General features: G+C 37.5%; 1 pseudogene; it reads left to right on the plus strand.

The window, feature by feature from the left end:
* Positions 1-13,830, plus strand: part of LOC148120385 (Ig heavy chain V region PJ14 pseudogene) — a 32,465-nt pseudogene extending 18,635 nt beyond the window's left edge.
* Positions 13,831-14,040: the final 210 nt, after the last annotated feature.

Below are 14,040 nucleotides of genomic sequence, written 5' to 3' on the forward strand. Positions count from 1 at the left end.
CCCAACATTCTCACTTCTATGTGAGGATCTGAAGAAAATGACATTTTAAAATAGATTATTGCATTTCAAAGATTGTTTCCATATCCCACTGCTATACTGTCTCACACTGCTGGACCCTCTATAAGTGAAGTCTTAGGCGTCAAATCTCATAGAGACGCCCACAATTAATTGTGATTGTAGTTGTCTGTGGGCTGTACCCCCGCCTGCGGGTTCTGTATCACCACCCATCAGGTATGGACTGCGCCATCCATACCTTCCATGAGTTGGACAAGGCCCTAGAGGTGAAACACAGATGGACACGACACATATAGAGAGTTCAGAGTCATCCTTCAGGGAGAGAAGAATGCCCCGTTTATTTAGCTTCATCCAGGGTTAAATACTTTTGGCCCCAGTAAAGGAAAACTCCTCCCACCCAGAGGGGGCTGGGGAAAATGGCATCTGTGAGAGCTCCTTCTCAGGCAGGTGGTCGAGGGTGCAAGGCAGTGCCAGACAGGGTAGATGGGCTTTGGCGCCTGAGCTTCTTTCAGGCAGGTTGAGAAATTACCATTTTAAAGTAATATAGACCCCTCAGGCTATTGTACCAGGCTGTAGCAGAAGCCAGCGTGGAACTTAGCAGGAAGCATAGCTGGTTAGCATAAACATTACTTGCATCCTGTGTTTTGGCCTCCAGGAACAGGGAAGACAGGGCCTCACAGTTGTCACATCCCTATAATTTTCATTTAATTGTTTTCAGTATGGCAATTGTCCATAAATAAAAGTGGGCACTGAAGTTACATTGGTTATATTTCTGTAACTTAGTTTATCGAACTAATGTGACCATACTATAATTTTTGCATTCAAATATCAGCATCCTGCAAAGTTTTCAAGTGAGTCAACAGCAAAGAAAATATTATACTGTAAGACAGGAAAAAAAATATTCATTGTTCCTTTGAAACCCCTTTCATGATTGCCTCATGTGATTATTTTAGGGGACATAGGGCATTTTTATTTACAACAGTAATACTTACTTGATGAGTTCACCGCATTGTTCACTGGCCACTGGCCTTTGTGGCACTTGGACTGACATTGACTGATTTTTTTCTAATTGAAGCAGACTCTTCAATTAGAGTTCACTGTGTTCTCCATACTAGAGGATTATTTTTCTCCAGGCTCTCACATTCATCCTCTGTCTTCAGGGATAAGGTATCCCTCTTATACAATATTGTTTTGTATCCCATGGTATTAAAAATAAGCACAAAACATATATCTGTTAAATTTATTAATTGATGAATTTAAAATAAATTTACAAGATACATGGAAAATAAATATTTTCATGCTGCTATTGTCTGCTTGTGAGAGAAACTCCAACTGCTCCATAAGCCTGGGCAGCAGAAATAATGTCTCTAAATCTCTTTGTTGCCGCTTACCAAAGGGAAATCCTGAAAACCCTACCTACTGTCCACAACCTGGGGCACTCTGACAAGAAGCCCTAGAATTTGTCATAATGCACAGAAATACTTGTATTCAGAATGAATTGTAGGATGTGGGCACCGGGTCCTATCTGTAGGCTTTATCAGTGAAGACCATGCTGTAAATATTGGGCTGCAATTTGGTCAAGGTTAGGCACCAGTTCTTATGTTTTCCTGATTCTCAGACAGTTTAGAGACAGTCCTGTTTATTCACATGAGACAAAATTATCTAGAAAATTTGAAATATAATGTCTGGATTTTCACTGCTAAAATATATTCTGGTTCTATTAAACATGCAATACATAACATCTTGTGGTTAGAAATTTTGTAAATGCTACCCCTTCACTTTCTCAACAAGGAAGCTTCTGAATGTTTTAAGTTAAGATGATTTTAATGATTCTTGATTTTTCATCTGAAATATATATGAAACTGTTAATTTTTACCATGTTCTGTTTAATTTTATTATATTCTTTTCTTTCATTTATATAAAAATAAAAACTTGTCCTTTTAACACCTTCACAGTGACTGAACCTCTTGCTGCTGCTGTTTCAGAAAGTAATTATGACGTCATAGTTACTAGCTAATACACATCTGTGTCAATCAGATCCAAACTGGCCACTTCTAGAAAATGTTGTTTATAACTAAATCTCTAATGTTCTATTTACCAGTATAGACTCAGAAGCCACAAGCTGGGCAGGCAATCCACTAGCTCGGAGAGTTGAGGAGCTGACATTTCCTCTTCATCATGGTCTCAGAATTGAGAGTATCCTACTTCTCCATCAACTCAAAAGTTATGGGCACAGTCAAAGTCACCTCTTACATCTTCCTGTGCATCTCTGTATCTGTGCAAATAAAACTCAGTTCTCAAATCCTGAGTCTACATCAGCAGGGACACCTCAAAGAGACAAGTTTTCTTAACATGTAACACTCTGCAAACTGAGGACACCAACATGTATTACTGTGACTGACACACAGTGAGGGAAATCCATTGTGAGCCTGCAGTGAGCCCCTCTTCAGAGAAACTTGGAGAAAGAAGAGGATGCAGAGAAACAACTGGAGTTCCAAGACCATAAGGTGTCACTTCATAAATTTGAATATATATATATACGCTGCATGATCTTTTGTTTTAATGATGAAATATGAGGTTTATTCTTCCAGTTCAAAAAGTTAGGTTGAACTGTTGAAGCCTATCAGCCTATCAAGCTTCCTATTTTTTCGCAAGGTAGAACCAATGAATTTACCTTCAAATCAAATCATTGGAGCTATATATTTGCTTCTTCTTGTCAAACAGCTTGACATATAATTTTATATGTGCCAGGTATTTACATATACATTTTTACTTAATTCCATTCAATACATTATGTGTGTATGTTTGTGTGTGTGTGTGTGTGTGTGTGTGTGTGTGTGTGTGTGTGTGTGTGTATAAATGTGTATTTCAAAAGGAGACAATTAAGTTAGGACACTTGATAAGTGTAAGTTCATTAAGTATGCTTAGGAATTTACAGTAATCTGTAATTTGGGGGGATTTTTTTTGTTAAAATGATGGAAAAACTATTTGTAGCCTGAATTAATGTTCCTTTCACAAGACATCTTGGAAATTTAAGATGGCATATACAATCTCAAGGTCAAAAGCACTGGAGTATGTATTCTTATAACATGTGTCCTGATAGTGTGTGACTAGAGCACATAGATCCCTATGCTGTTCTTTCCTTCATTCTGTCTGACTATCAACTTGGTGTCAATTATAAAATAGACAAATTGGTGTAAATAATTGTTTTATAAATTATGTATAGATTTCTATTTAAATAAGTCTTATACAAATAACTGAAGAATCTGACCAGTTCCCTATTGGTCCAGAAGATGGTCCCAGAATAAGTGGATGAGCCTGATTCAGTCAGAGCAGACATAAAAATACAATTCATCAGTGCCTGGTAGCCCCTAATATATTGTGTCCTTTTCCAACTTTAAGTCATTTTATAACTATTCTTACAATAAACTTGTTTGAATGAGTCATAGACTTAGTAATTTTTTTCTTACTAGGTAAAAAATAAAATTATTGATCTCTCTAAAGTATTGTAATTGATGAGAAGAATTCCAGAAATTAAAAAGTTGTTTGATTAACATTATAATTATGAATCTAATAATAGCATAATTAGAAATATAATGAATTATTGTTTACATCTTAATTTTTTAAATGTAAGCAAATGGTGCTATAATTTAATAATGTAAAATAAAAATTTGTACAGTTGATACTTATGAATGAACCTAGCTGAAGTATGATGAGTATGCACATCAGGGAGATGTTCATAATGCATTTATTTCTCTTCTGCCTGTATTTTTAGTAATGGTCCTATTCTAATGTATGGCCCTTGAAACTTTATTTACTTGTGTCCAACATTATGTTCTCACATATGTGTCAACTGTTGAGTGACTACACAGTTATTGTTTGGGGGGCTATCTCAGAAGAATAACTCACTCTATGTATGAAGAACATAAAAGAATATTAACTCTGGTCAATATCCATACAGTTTATTTTTAGAATAATCCTCCCAAGATAACTGTTTAGACATCTCAATCTACAGTGTGTAAGCCAGCGTCAACCTTCGCTCAGTGTTAAGCACCCTGAAGTCAGTTTTCTCAAGTTTCATTGATAAGAAGTGCTTTTGTCCTCTTGCTGTCTGACTTTCACTCAAACAATGTCTCTCAGGTTCATTCAGCTCAATGTGATATTTAGACCATTGTGAAGAGAAAAGAAAAAAAAACATGACAGGAAAGGCTTTGATTGCTCATCCAAGTACAGGAGAAACACCTTCATGGTTCAGAGAACATACTGTTCTTGTAGAGGATCAGCTCCAGTTTCTGACAAACACAATTGGCAACTCATAACCACCTGCAAATCTTGAGGACCCAGTACCCTTTCTTGAATTATGTGAACACTCTTCGACCCACAATCAGCACTATATTGAATCAAGACCTTGATTCAAATAGTAATATTTCAAAAATATGTTCATTATTTTGATTAATTAATATTGTATTTGAATTATTACCCACTGTTAAAGGTTAGAATACTGTTAGTGACATCCAAGAGACTGGTTTCATTTATTTTTATCATTTGTCTGAGATGTGAATCCTAAAGATAACATATAGATTAGACATCACATGAATGAGAGGTGTTACACTTTTGGGCAAACATCTTCCTGCCCTCAATCTTGATTGGGTCTTTTATCTTGACCAATGTGTTTGGGTAGAAGTTATTGTACCAAGACAACATCTTGGGAAAGGGGTTAAATCTTTGTTTCCACAGAAAACAAAAATTACGAATTCATCTTCAGGAGATATGGAATGCATTGGATCTGCCAGGTTCCAAGGAAGGGACAGAGTGGGTCACATGCATTAACATTAATAGCAGCTATATCTACTATGCTGATGCTCTAAAGAACCAATTCACTCCTCCACAAGCGATATCTACCACATTAGATTTCCTGTCCTTCTTCTCCCAGGCTCCCCCAGCATGTCTGTGTTTTTGTTGGTGCCATGAGAATTTTATTATCAAAGAACTACAAAATAGCTTGAAATAGAGTGAAAAAATTCTTCACCACCATTTCTTTTTCTGTAGGCTTCCTTGTCTACCCATTTATTTCACATTTATCAGAGACTTCATTAAGCATTTTCTTTTTGAATTTATTGTCTTTAAGCCATTCAGCCATTATATAGTTATTTCTTTTTCTTTATTTTGAGGAATTGCATACTCCACAAATATGCAATTAAGTATGATCACATCTTTGCCCTATTTCCCCTTTAACTCCCCCCATATCTTCCCTAACATAAACCTATTTCAAATTTCTAAACTTTTTAAGTGTAGGTAATTCGTCCCATATGTGCATGTATGTGGAGTTAGGCACTGATACATGGGAAACCTACAAATGACCACACTCTCAAAAAAGAAATATTCTTTTTTTCCAGAAACTATTTGTGCCCAACAACGTTTCAGTAGCAGAAAAGGTCTGGATAGAGTCAACAATAAGTTTGGGTGGGCTTGGTCTTAGGTATGGCTTACACAAAAAACAACAGCCTTTAAGGTTTCATGAATATGAGAGCCATGTCAAGTTGAGACTTCAGCAATTCACAGCTCTCTTCCATATGCTCAATCTCTTAAATTCTTTCCACCTCCTCATTCTAAGTGTTCTCTGACCCTTGGTAGAATGTAACTGAAACTAGAAATCACTCTGTCATACATTATAACAAAGATTCAGAAAAACAGATACTGTCTGTTTCTGTAATAGTCATAACCTAGATTCTCTGTGTCAGGTGTCCTGGTGTCTGTTTTGTAGACCTTGTAACTACAATGGGAATCCTAGGAAAGAAAATCATCTTAAGTGAGAGGCAAGGAGAATGAAGAACAGGGTAGTGTTGGTGCTGTGAAAGCAAAAATGGGCTGTGTTGAGAGAAAGGTGATGGGTAGGAGGGAAACCAGAGAACTGCTAAATAAGAAAACAGTCATCCTAAAACTTAAATCCAAGAAAGGTTAATTATATTAATTATGGTAAATGGAATCTCAGGTAACACAACAGAATGACAGTCACAAGGTGCCTGGTGTAAAAGTGAAAGATGATAATGGTGGAGTGGGAGGTTTAAAGGAATCAATGAGAAAACCTAAGGGTGCAAAGCAAGTACATTTTCTGAAAATAGGAATATGTCCCCATATCAAATGCAAAGCAGTAGACAAAATGATAAACAGTATCTCGCATGCAAGACTACTTTAGCCTGCGGTGGGGGGAGGCAGCATCATCTTAGAAATAAGTAAATTTCAGAAAATACCCACCATAGGGAATGAGATATGGTAATATAATCTGGCAGTTGTATTCTTGTTCAAGAGCCACATCAGCAAGAAGCCATTTCTAGTCCAGAATGTGAGAAAGACTGAGCTCCTATGAAGAAGCACAGCTGTGTGGTAATTTCAATATCATACATGTACTAAGGAGACATGGCAGTGTATATTAGCATGTTCTATGAACACACACACAAAAGAGAACTAACGGGAGTGTGGTGTAACCTTAACAAGGAAAATGTGAATCCAAGACTACAATTTTGTGAGAATTTCTATAACCGGCACTATGATCTTAGATGTCTGAGGTATATTCTGAGCTCTGTCTTCCAACAAAGATCCAACTCCAGAGCCTGTTATTACAGGAAGACATGTAAATAGGGATTCTCAGTGCCCATGAAAACCAGTTCAGCCCTGACCCTTCAGCTCTGGCAGAGGAGCCCAGCTCTGGATTCAGTGCTCCCATTCAGTGATTATCACTGAAAACAGGCCACTCACCATAGTCTTAAGACACAGTTTGCTTTTCATTGTCATTAAAAGGTAATTAGTGGAAAGGAGATGCTGTGTGTTATGTGGACATGAGAAAGAAAATATTCATTTAATATGAGAGTTTTCTTACCAGCATTCTTTTCTGTATGCAGGTGTCAAGTGTGACATGCAGGTTAAAAGGAGTCTTGATGAAAACTGGAAAGTTCCGTAAACTTACCTGTGTAGTCTCTGGATTCACCTACAGTGATTATAACTTGCACTGGATTCCAGGGAACAGCTGAAGTGGGTCGCATACATTTGTAGTGGAAGTTCTTATATTAAATGCTCCGATGCCAAGAAGAATCAATTCTCCATCTCCAGAAACAATGCCAAGAAGAGTAAGTACCTGTGAGTTAACAATCTGAAGTTTGAGGATACAGACATGTATTACTCTACCAGAGGCACATTAATCTAGTGATGTGAGCTCAGACACAGTGTCTGTGGGGTTGTCAGGGCCTCCAGGGGGCGATGAGAACAAACAGATATCTGGGTCATGGAAAAACCTGTTTAGAGAGGCAAAAAGGGTTGGACTCTGTTTCTGGGCTGCTTCTTCATACCATATTCATTGATTATTCTTACTGGTGAAGTGTGTAGTAATACTTAAAGTGTCCAAATGTTTATTCAAATTTGTTTTCCTATGCTATGTGTTATGAATTTTTATAATATTTCTCTTTCTTCCTTCCTCTCTCTCTGTCCCTCTATCTCATTTCGTCTCAATTTTTATGTGTTTATATGTATGTGTTAATGTGTTTTTCTGTCCATTTGATAAGACATTTTTCTATCAAACTACACCTTGTTTTTTGAGGTCAAAATTTATTACTGGATCTGGATATCACTAACTCTAGACTGTTTGGCCAGTGTTCCACATTGATGACACTGTTGACTGCCTCACCACATAGCTGCCGAAGCAGAAAGATGCTGGAACCTTTCCAATAGGCAACAACCTAGAGGCAATACACAGATTAATAGAAATGGGACATACAAATGCATTCAGGATGCAGCACACTCTTCTGTATGCAGTGCATGAAGGTGGACTCACTTAATGTTTTGCATCCAAGTATGGCACATGGAGACTCAAAATATTTCCTATCAGTGATTGGAAATCTAGACAGGAACAGATATTATGCCCTGAGTCAGGTCCTGTGTTCTATAACAAACAATTCACCCTATGTCTGAAACACACACAACATGATTCAAAAATAAATATATACTGAGTTCAACACAGGGAAAAGGAAATGTTTCAATGAATGGAAATTCTAATTACTAAGATTGTATGTGCACATACATGTGTTTGCACATGCATGTGGATGCCACAAATAGGTTTTGAGTATCTTTCTCAATTGATTTCTACCTTATTTTCAAGATGGGGTCTCACACTGATCCTGAAGTGTACTACTCAGATAGTATGGTGGGATGGCAAGTTTCTATAGAGTCTCATGTCACTACCTTCCCAATGTTGGGAATACAGAATAAATTATCACACCCAACATCACTGTTAAATACTAAGAACTAAACTGAGATACTCAGACCTTACTCCTGAGCCATTTCCTCTATTCCAAATTTTATCATTACACATTGTATACATTAATAAAAATATGCCACCTATAAAAATGCACATTAACTATGTTAAAAGTAACTTTAGTCAGGGATATAACTACTGAAATTCTATTGGCTTTTGGTACATGAACATACATAATATCTCATTATATGCATTTCCCAAAAGTTTACAATGATGGTTTCTTTTAAGAATTAAGAACTCTGTTTGATAACTCTGTACTTCTACTTATTTCCATGCAGATATTACACATTAAGTAAGCATTTTTAAGCCCACTTGAAATATACAGTTACATACTTTCTAGATACCAGTATTCAAAATGGGAACAAAAATAGGGGTAAAGATATTTGATCAAGTAGTGTTTTAAAACACATATTCAGAATTCTAGATGAAGATAATTGACTTAGATGGTTATAGGTTAGCATAATGGGCATTTCATTAATTAGCAGGGGACTCTCAGTGTACCACATACTACTCCATGTAAATGTGATTGTTCCTCTGGTATTCAAAGAATATGGTGAAGTTCTGATTGTGCTACAAGACTGCATTTCACTTTAAGACATATGAGTTAACATCAGGGAACCAGAAGCTCAATTATATTGAGCTGGAATGACTGAAAAACAAAGGATGGCCTTGGAGTCACCAGACACCGGATGGTGAAAAAGAGGGTCCAGACATGTCAGACATTAGTCAAACCATACATTTAGGTCATGTACTGGGTAGGAATAAAATTAATTGATTTTCATTGATTTATTGATTGTTTATTCATTTTACATTCCAAATATAGTTCTTTCTCTCTCACACCCTTACCTTTACCCTATTCACTCCTCTCTCCCAAAGGGTAAGGTTTCCAATAGGGAGTCAACAAAGTCTGGAAGATTAAGTGGAGATAGGAACAAACTCCTCTCCCTACAACAAGGCTGAGTGAGTCATCCCATCATGGGGAAAGGGTTACAGAAAGCTATGTCATCTGCCAAGTATAGATTCTAAATCTACTGCCTGGGCATCATCAAATAGACCAAGTTACACACTGTCTGCCATATAAAAAGGGCCAATTTTGTTCTATTGAGGCTCCCCACTATCTGTCTAGAATTCATGAATTCCTAGAAGATTGAATCAGCTGTTTCTGTAGAATTCCTCACCACGGCATTGAACCCCGCACCACACACACAGTAATATAATCTCCCTTCCACCTATTTGACTGGATTCCAGGAGCTTGTCTTGGTTCTTGGCTGTGGATCTCTGCATCTTGTGTGTTCAATCCTTCTCTATATATGCTTCTTTCATTGGTTAATGAATAAATCTGTTTCGGCCAGGAACTTGGAATTATAGAGCTAGGCAGAAAATCTAAACTGATAGTGTGGGAGGTCCTTCCGTCCATGTGTTGTTTTTATTGGTTAATTATTAAAGAAACTGCTTTGGGCCTATAGCAGAGCTATTGGGGAACAGAGATAGGATGGGGAAAAACTAAATGGAATGCTGGGAGAAGGAAGGCAGAGAGCAAAAAGCCATGGAGCTGCTGCAGACAGACTTACTGAAACTTTTCTGGTAGGCCACCATCTCATAGTAATGCACAGATTACTAGAAATGAGTTAAATTTTTATGTAAGACTTAGGCAATAAGAAGTTAGAGAAAATGGGACAAGAAGTGATTTAATTAATACAGTTTCTGTGTGATTATTTTGGGTCCAAGCTAGCCAGGAAGATGGGAACAAACAAGAAGCCTTCTTGCAACAACTGAATGCTGGAAGAAAGAAGACAGAGTCAACAGGAAGCCATGTGTCAGCCCACACGAGACAATTGCCTCCACTGGAGCCCAGTGAAATTTTGCCAGTAGGCCACAGGTCTTATGGTAAAATATATAATCATAGAAATGGGTTAATTTAAGATATAAAAGCTAGCTGGAAATGCACTTAAGATATAGGCCAAACAGTATTGAAAATAATATAGTTTCTGAGTGATAATTTAAAGTCTAGGCAGTCAGAAAATGAACTAGCAGCCTCTGTCAACATGCATCTATTTTATTCACTAACTAGAAGAAGGCCGTATATTCACAGATGTTGTATTCATCAATCAGATTGCAGAAGAAGGACGAGTTGTGCACTCTCTCCACTGTTGCTGATAGTCTTAGCTGGGGTAATTCATGTTTTTTTGGAAATTTTCCTAGCACCAGATTTCTCCCTATCCCCATAGTGTCTCCCTCTATCAAGATATCTCATTTATTGTTCTCCTACTCAGACCCTTCCCCAACTCAACCATCCTGTTCCCTATTGTCTTCATCCCCATCACCTTCCTGCTATCACGGCTCTCACCTCCCATTTACCCATGATATCTCATCTAATTCCATTTCCAGGGCAATCCATGCATCCAGTAGCACAGAAACTGAGAACAACATTCAATAAATGGAATCTCCTGAAATGGTAAAGCTTCTATAAGTCAAATAACATGGTAAATGAGACAAAAACAGCCTTCAGAATGGGAAATGATTTTTGACAACCCCACATCTGATAGTGTTAATCAACAGCATATGCAACTAAGTCAAGAAACTAGAAATCAAATATTAAATAATCCTATTAAAAAATGGACTACCGATCTAAATAGAGTACTCTCAACAGAAGAATCTGAAAGGAATCAAAAACATTTAAGAAATTGTTCAGCATCCTTAATCATCAGGAAAATGCAAACAAAATCTCTGTGAGATACCATCTGATACCAGTTAGAATGACTAATTTCAAAAATACTAATGATAGCTTATGTTGAAAGGATATGGAGTAAGGAATCATGCCTCCATTGCTGGTTGGACTGCAAACTTAACTGGCCACCTTGGAAATCAGTATGGTAATTTATCAGAAAAAAATACATCAATCAACCTGAAGACCCAGGTATACTACTCTTGGCAACACGTTCAAAGGATGCTCAAATGTAGCACAAGGACACTTCTTCAGCAATGTTCATGTCAGCATTATTCAAAATAGCTAAAACCTGGAAACTACCTAGATGTCCCTTCACCAAGGAATGAATAAAGTAAATGTGTTATATTTATGCTATGGAGGATTACTGAGTGGAAAAAAATGACAATATAAAATTTGCGGGCAATAACATGGAACTAAAAATATTAATACTGAATTAAGTAACCCAGACTCAGACAAATATGGTATTCACTCACTCAAAAGTGGATATTATATATAAAGCAAAGGATAATCACTACAATCCACAATTCCAGAAATACTAGGTAACAAAGTGTAACCTAAGAGCAAATGATTTTTAAAAGAGAAAATCCATTTTCAATATGGAATTTTAAACCTGTATGAAAGTTAATGTAATTGAGCCAATCTCTTAAATGTTCTTAAAATTCTGACGGTAATGGATATGGCAGCTTGAGAGAGAAGAAGGTTCTAGGAGAAGATAAGGCAAGGGAAACAATTATCAGAATATATTGTATGAAAATATTATTATCCAAAATATTAGTTAAGAAATGATTTTTTTTAAAAAAAACTGTATGTGATGGTCTGGAGTGCTGTACACACCTTTAATCCTGTCACTAGGGAAGCAGTAGTAAGAAATCTCTCATAGTTTAATATCAGACTGTTCTAGACAACGAGTGCAAGCCAACCAGAGTGACCCTGAAAAGGAAAGGATGCATGTTAGCTAACCCTTTGTACCTGTGAATATGTGTTTCTGCATGTGGAGGATAGGGTGTGTGTATGTGTGTGTTTAGGTGTATGTTGGATGAGTGACATATGTGTTCTGTGGTTTAAATTGGGCAAGCTGTCACTGACTCCACATCCATCCTTTCATCAGAAGTAACTGAAATTATCCTAGTTTTTATTCTGTACTTGTCATGATCATCGTACCTAAGCAACATGGGAAGGAAAAGATTTATGTCATCTTAAATCTTACAGTCCATCATGTAGGTATATCAGTACATGAAATCAGAGAAGGATCCTGAAGGTGGGAACTGAATAGAAAACCATAAAGAACCCTGTTTATTGGCCTGCAATCCCTGGTTGTTCAGCATGTTTTCTTATATAAACTAGGAACAACATGCCATGGATGGCACCACCCCATCCATCTGTCTAGACCCTCCCTCACCAATCATTACTCAAGAAAATGACCCCACAGTCAATCTTTCAGAAAAACCTGATGAAGGAAATTTTTTTCCAAATGAAGTCCCTTATTCCCTGAAGACTGTAGCTTGTCTTATGTTTATGGAATTCTAACCACACTACAAATGTTCAAGCTGGTACTACCATTATAATATGACTGAGTAAGTGAGTCTCCATGTGTCCACCAGACATAAGTAAACAAATAACTGATTAAAGCCTTATGGATAAAAATTTACCTATCAAATATAATATATTTATATGTAATAGGTGGACTTACCATGAATTCTTAACCTTTACAAATAATTTGAGAAAGTGAATAGGTTGAGTCACATGAGGTAGGAACCAAATAAGTCTTTGGGTATCCTCTCAGATAAACACTTGAAATCACATGTAACAATGTTATAGAGCTTCATCTTCTAGACAAGTTTTGAAAATAAGAAGGATTTCACTGACACCAAGTGAATAAACTTTAAGTTGCTTCTTAAAGTAGGGTTACTAATTACTAAGAGGCCCAATTCCATATTAAGTTCGGTGCTGCAATTTACAGAGCTATACAAATGCATCTAGGTTATGGTACACTGCTCTGCCTGCACTGCGTAAATGTGGACTCACTTAGCATAAACACTCCTATGTTTTGCTTGCCCGGACTACACAGTGTGATTCATACTAATTCCCATGTGTCAGGGTTTGGAAACACAAACAATAGCAAGAAAATGTTCCTGAATTCCCATATTCAGATCCTCTAAGAAACATAAGACAAATCTCATTCACCTGAGGGAAGTGGAAACCAAGTCCTGTGCTTTCTTTTATCCTCTCAGGAACTTGTGCAAATGCAAAGCAGCCCTCAGGCTCACTATAAAAGCCCAGGGCTATCTGAGAGGCCCCATCTCCTTCTCACTAGAGCTTCCAGCAAAGCATGGCTGTCCTGGTGCTGCTCCTCTGCCTGGTGGCATTTCCAAGTTGTAAGTGTTTCGGGGTTTCAGTAGAGGGACCCAGGCATGTCATCTATGTAATGTATGACTGATCATGATGTTGCTTGTCTCCAGGTGTCATTTCCCAGGTACAGCTGAAGGAGACAGGACCTGGCCTGGTGCAACCCTCACAGACCCTGTCTCTCACTTGCACTGTCTCTGGATTCTCATTAACCAGTTATGATATACACTGGATTCGCCAGCCTCCAGGAAAGGGTCTGGAGTGGATGGGAGTAATATGGGGTAATGGGAACACAAAGTACAGTTCAGCTCTCCAGTCTCGGATCACCATCAGCAGGGACACCTCCAAGAGTGAAGTCTTCTTAAAATTGAACAATGCGCACACTGAAGACACAGCCATATACTACTGTGCCAGAGACACTGTGAGGAAACTCTAATTTGAGCCTACACAAATATACCTCCTTATAGAGACATCTGGGACCAGCAGAGGGCACTAAGAACCAACAGGGACTCCTGAAAACCAAAAGTAAGGTTCACTTCAGAGGCTGAGAAGTTCAGAAATATGCTTCATGACCTTGAGTTTTAATACCAAAACCTGTGGTTTCGTCTTCCAACCAAGCATATTCCGAGACCCCCGTCATTTGTCA

This window comes from Myodes glareolus, chromosome 11 (genome assembly GCF_982192425.1).
Source record: "Myodes glareolus chromosome 11, mMyoGla1.1, whole genome shotgun sequence".
NCBI classification, from domain to species: Eukaryota; Metazoa; Chordata; class Mammalia; order Rodentia; family Cricetidae; genus Myodes; species Myodes glareolus.